Source organism: Canis lupus, unplaced genomic scaffold (assembly GCF_011100685.1).
Source record: "Canis lupus familiaris isolate Mischka breed German Shepherd unplaced genomic scaffold, alternate assembly UU_Cfam_GSD_1.0 chrUn_S1277H1454, whole genome shotgun sequence".
NCBI classification, from domain to species: Eukaryota; Metazoa; Chordata; class Mammalia; order Carnivora; family Canidae; genus Canis; species Canis lupus.
In genome coordinates, this window is record NW_023330101.1 from 18,750 (window position 1) to 25,003 (window position 6,254).

General features: G+C 32.0%; 1 non-coding gene across 1 annotated transcript; it reads right to left on the minus strand.

Moving 5' to 3' along the window:
- Positions 1-353: 353 nt before the first annotated feature.
- LOC119878226 lies at positions 354-517 on the minus strand. The gene has a single exon (XR_005386710.1). It is a non-coding gene; the product is annotated as a U1 spliceosomal RNA (small nuclear RNA).
- Positions 518-6,254: the final 5,737 nt, after the last annotated feature.

The following is a 6,254-nucleotide window of genomic DNA, read 5'->3' on the forward strand; positions in this document are numbered from 1 at the left end:
CAATTCTTTTCGATTCGATTCTTTTCGATTCGATTCGATTTGATTCTTTTCGAATTGATTCATTTCGATTCGATCTTTTTTTTTTTTTTTAAGGATATTATTTCTTTATTGCTGAGAGAGCCGGTCACCGCTCAAGCACCGAGGCGTCCCAAGTAAGGAAACTCCTCGCCACATACAGATACAACCGAAAGTGAGCACCGACGTGAGCGGTCATAAGGACGACACGGGGACGGATGACACGCGAAAAGCCCCGAAGGCCAAGCCGTAACCACAAGAAAGTCAAAGAATAGCTCACGAGGCCTCCGAGGCGCACGCAGCCAGAAACGAGGTCTGATCTTAGCCACCAGAATCACCAGGGGAAAGCGCGAACGCAGTCCCCCACTACCACAAATTATGCAGTCGAGTTTCCCACATTTGGGGAAATCGCAGGGGTCAGCACATCCGGAGTGCAATGGATAAGCCTCGCCCTGGGAAAACCACCTTCGTGATCATGGTATCTCCCCTGCCAGGTAAGTATCGATCTTTTTGATTTGATACGATTCTTGTCGATTCCATTAAATTTGATTCGATTCCTTTCAATTCAATTAGATTGTTTTCGAGTCGATTCCAATCAATTCGATTCTTTTCTATTCGATTCGATTCTTTTCATTTGATTTGATTCTTTTCGATACGATTCGATTCGATTCCATTTGATTTTTTTCGATTTGATTCGATACGATTCTTTTCATTTCGATTCAAATCGATTCTTTTCGATTCTATTCGTTTCGATTGGATTCGATTCCTTTTCTTTAGATTCGGTTCTTTGCGATTCGATCCTTTTTGATTCGATTCGATTCTTTTCGATTCTTTTCGATTCGAGTCTTTTCGATTCGAATCAATTCGATTCTTTTTGATTTGAATCAATTCTTTTTGATTCAATTCTTTTCCATTCGATTCGATTCTTTTCGATTCGATTCTTTTCGATTCGATATTACTCGATTTGATTGTTTTTGATTTGATTCGAATCTTTTCTATTCTATTCATTTCAATTCTTTTCGATTCGATTTGATACGATTAGATTTTTTTCGATTGGATTCGATTCGGTACGTCGATTCTTTTCGATTCTATTCAGTTAGATTCTTTTCAATTCGGTTTGATTCTTTTTGTTTCGGTTTGATTCTTTTGATTCAATTCTTTTTGATTCGATTCAATTCTTTTCATTCAATTTGATTCGATTCGATTCTTTTCCTTTCAAATCGATTCATTTCGATTTGATTCTTTTCTATTCGATTCGATTCTCTTCGATTCAATTCAATTCGATTCTCTTCGATTTAATTCAATTCGATTCTTTTCGATTCGATTCCATTCGATTCTTTTCGATTCAATTCAATTCGATTCTTTTTGTTTCAATCGATTCTTTTGATTCTATTCTTTTCCATTCGATTCGAGTCTTTTCTCTTTGATTCGATTCTTTTCGATTCGATTCCTTTCGATTCAATTTGATTCTTTTCGTTTCGATTCTCTTCTTTTCTATTCTATTCGATTCACTTGTTTTTTATTCGATTCGATTCAATTCTTTTCATTCCAATTTGATTCGAATCGACTCTTTTCGATTCAATTCCATTCGGTTTGATTCTATTTGTTTCGATTTGATTCTTTTGGATTTCATTAGATTAGATTCTTTTCGATTCGATTCGAATATTTCATTCAATTCGATTCGATTCGGCTCTTTTCAAATCGATTCGTTTCGATTCGATTCTTTGCTATTCGATTTGATTCTTTTCGTTTCAATTTGATTCTTTTCGATTCGATTCAATTCGATTCAATTCTTTTCAGATCGATTCGATTCTTTTCAATTTGATACGATTCGATTCTTTTCGATTTGATTCGACTCAATGCTTTTCGATTCAATTCGTTTCGATTCTTTTCGATTCGATTCAATTCGATGCTATTCGGTTCTTTTTGATTCCATTAAATTTGATTTGATTCTTTTCTACTCAATTAGATTCTTTTCGATTCGTTTCCATACAATTCGATTCTTTTCCATTCGATTCGATTCGATTGTTTTCGATTCGATTCAATTTTCTATCAATTCGATTAGATTCTTTTCAAATCGATTCTTTTCGATTCGATTCAATTAGATTTTTTGATTCGATTAAATACAATGCGATTCTTTTGTTTCAATTCGATTCTTTTTTATTCGATTGTTTTCGATTCGATTCGATTCTTTTCGATTCGATTCGATTCGATTCTTTTCAATTTGATTCGTTTCGATTTGAATCTTTTTGTTTTGATTTGATTTTCTACAATTCGATTCTTTGGATTCGATTCTTTTTGATTTGATTAGATTCGATTCATTTCAATTCAAATCAATTCAATATGATTCGATTCGTTGCAATCTGATTCGATTTTTTCGAATCGATTTGATTCGATTCGATTAGTTTCGATTCGATTATCGATTCAATTCAATTCCAATTATTCTCAATTCGATTCGATTATTTTTATTCAATTCTATTATTTTCGATTCGATGCGATTCGATTCGATTCGATTCTTTTCGATTCAATCAATTCGATTTGATTCTTTTCAATTCGATTCGATTCTTTTCGATTTGATTGCATTCGATTCAATTGTTTTCGATTCGATTTGATTCTTTCGATTCGATTCGATTCTTTTCATTACGATTCAATTCAATTCGATTCTTTTCGATTCGATTTGATTCTTTTCGGTTCGATTCGATTCTTTTCGATTCGATTCGATTCGACACTTTTCGTTCGATTCGATTCTTTTCGATTCGATTGATTCTTTTCGTTTCGATTAGATTCTCTTTGATTCGATTCTTTTCGATTCCATTTGATTTGATTCTTCTCCATTCGATTCGATTCAATTCTTTTCGAATCGATTCGATAAGATTCTTTTCATTCGATTCAATTCTGTTCGATTCTATTCTATTTGATTCGGTTCAATTCGATTATTTTCAATTCGATTCTATTCGATTCTTTTCATTTTGATTCGATTCTTTTCGATTCAATTCTTTTCGACTTAGCTTGATTCGATCATTTGGATTCGATTTGTTACATTACGATTCAATTCTTTTCGATTCTGTTCGATTCGATTCTTTCGATTCAGTTCGTTTCGATTCTTTTTGATTCGATTTGATTCTTTTCCATTCGATGATTCGATTAGTTTCGATGTTTTCGAATCGTTTCAATTCGATTCAAATTCTTTTCTATTCGATTTGATTCTTTGCTATCTATTCGATTCTTTTCGATTCGATTCGATTCGATTCGTTTCGATTCCATCTTTTTGATTCGACACGATTCGATTCGAATCTTTTCGATTCGATTCAACTCAACTCAGTTCTTTTCGATTCGATTTTTTCGATTCGATTCTTTTCAATTCGATTCAAATCGATTCATTCCAATTCAATTCTTTCCGATTCGATTCGATTCTTTTCGATTCGATTCGATTCTTTAATTCGATTCGAGTCTTTTCAATTCGATTCAATTCGATTCTTTTCAATTCAATTCTTTTCGATTCGATTCTTTTCGATTCGATTCGATTTGATTCTTTTCGAATTGATTCATTTCGATTCGATCTTTTTGATTTGATACGATTCTTGTCGATTCCATTAAATTTGATTCGATTCCTTTCAATTCAATTAGATTGTTTTCGAGTCGATTCCAATCAATTCGATTCTTTTCTATTCGATTCGATTCTTTTCATTTGATTTGATTCTTTTCGATACGATTCGATTCGATTCCATTTGATTTTTTTCGATTTGATTCGATACGATTCTTTTCATTTCGATTCAAATCGATTCTTTTGGATTCTATTCGTTTCGATTCGATTCGATTCCTTTTCTTTAGATTCGATTCTTTGCGATTCGATCCTTTTCGATTCGATTCGATTATTTTCGATTCTTTTCGATTCGAGTCTTTTCGATTCGAATCGATTCGATTCTTTTTGATTTGAATCAATTCTTTTTGATTCAATTCAATTCTTTTCCATTCGATTCGATTCTTTTCGATTCGATTCTTTTCGATTCGATATTACTCGATTTGATTGTTTTTGATTTGATTCGAATCTTTTCTATTCTATTCATTTCAATTCTTTTCAATTCGATTTGATACGATTAGATTTTTTTCGATTGGATTCGATTCAGTACGTCGATTCTTTTCGATTCTATTCAGTTAGATTCTTTTCAATTCGGTTTGATTCTTTTGTTTCGGTTTGATTCTTTTTGATTCAATTCTTTTTGATTCAATTCAATTCTTTTCATTCAATTTGATTCGATTCGATTCTTTTCGTTTCAAATCGATTCATTTCGATTTGATTCTTTTCTATTCGATTCGATTCTCTTCGATTCAATTCAATTCGATTCGATTCTCTTCGATTTAATTCAATTCGATTCTTTTCGATTCGATTCCATTCGATTCTTTTCGATTCAATTCAATTCGATTCTTTTTGTTTCAATTCGATTCGAGTCTTTTCTCTTTGATTCGATTCTTTTCGATTCGATTCCTTTCGATTCAATTTGATTCTTTTCGTTTCGATTCTCTTCTTTTCTATTCTATTCGATTCACTTGTTTTTTATTCGATTCGATTCAATTCTTTTCATTCCAATTTGATTCGAATCGACTCTTTTCGATCCAATTCCATTCGGTTTGATTCTATTTGTTTCGATTTGATTCTTTTGGATTTCATTAGATTAGATTCTTTTCGATTCGATTCGAATATTTCATTCAATTCGATTCGATTCTGCTCGTTTCAAATCGATTCGTTTCGATTCGATTCTTTGCTATTCGATTTGATTCTTTTCGTTTCAATTTGATTCTTTTCGATTCGATTCAATTCGATTCAATTCTTTTCAGATCGATTCGATTCTTTTCAATTTGATACGATTCGATTCTTTTCGATTTGATTCGACTCAATGCTTTTCGATTCAATTCGTTTCGATTCTTTTCGATTCGATTCAATTCGATGCTATTCGGTTCTTTTCGATTCCATTAAATTTGATTTGATTCTTTTCTACTCAATTAGATTCTTTTCGATTCGTTTCCATACAATTCGATTCTTTTCGATTCGATTCGATTGTTTTCGATTCTATTCAGTTTTCTTATCAATTCGATTAGATTCTTTTCATTTCAAATCGATTCTTTTCGATTCGATTCAATTAGATTTTTTTGATTCGATTAAATACAATGCGATTCTTTTGTTTCAATTCGATTGTTTTTGATTCGATTGTTTTCGATTCGATTCGATTCAATTCTTTTCATTTCGATTCGATTCATTTCTATTCAATTCTTCGATCTATTCAATTTTTTCGATTCGATTCTTTACGTTTCGAGTCGATTCCTTTCGATTCGATTCTTTTATAATCTATTCAATTCATTTCTTTTCGATTCGATTCAATACAATTGGATTCTTTTCGATTCGATTCCTTACCATTAGATTCTTCTCTATTTGATTCAATCGATTCTTTCGATCAATTAATTCGATTCTTTATGCTTTGATTCGATTCGATTCTTTTAATTTGATTCGATTTTTTTTTTCGATTTGATTCTTTCGATTCGATTCGATTCTTTTCACACTTCGGTTCGTTTCTTTTCAATTCGATTCGAATCTTTTCGATTCTATTGATTTGATTCAAATCTTATCGATTTTATTCGATTCGATTCTTTTCTATTCAACTCGATTCTTTTCGATTCGATTCGATTCGACAGTTTTCGTTTCGATTCGATTCTTTTCGATTCGATTTGATTCTTTTCATTTCGATTAGATTCTCTTCGATTCGATTCTTTTCGTTTCGATTAGATTCTTTTCGATTCGATTCGATTCAATTCTTTTCACTTCGAGTCGATCTACTCGGTTCATCTCAAATCGATTCGATTCTTTTTGATTTGATCTATTCGATTCTTTTCGATTCAGTTCGATTCAATTCGATTCTTTTCTATTTGATTCGATTCTTTTCCACTCGATGTGATTTGATTCGTTTTGATTTTTTTCGATTTGTTTCAATTCGAATCTATTCGATTCTTTTCGTTTCAATTCGATTCGATTCTTTTTGATTCAATTCCATTCGATTCGAATAGATTCGATTCTTTTTTCGATTCGATATCGATTCGATTCTTTTCGATGCGAATCAATTCGATTCGATTCTTTTTGATTCGATTCATTCGATTCTTTTAGATTTGATTCGATACGATTCTTTTCTATTCGATTCTTTTCGATTCGATTCGATTCTTTTCGATTCGATTCGATTCGATTCTTTCAT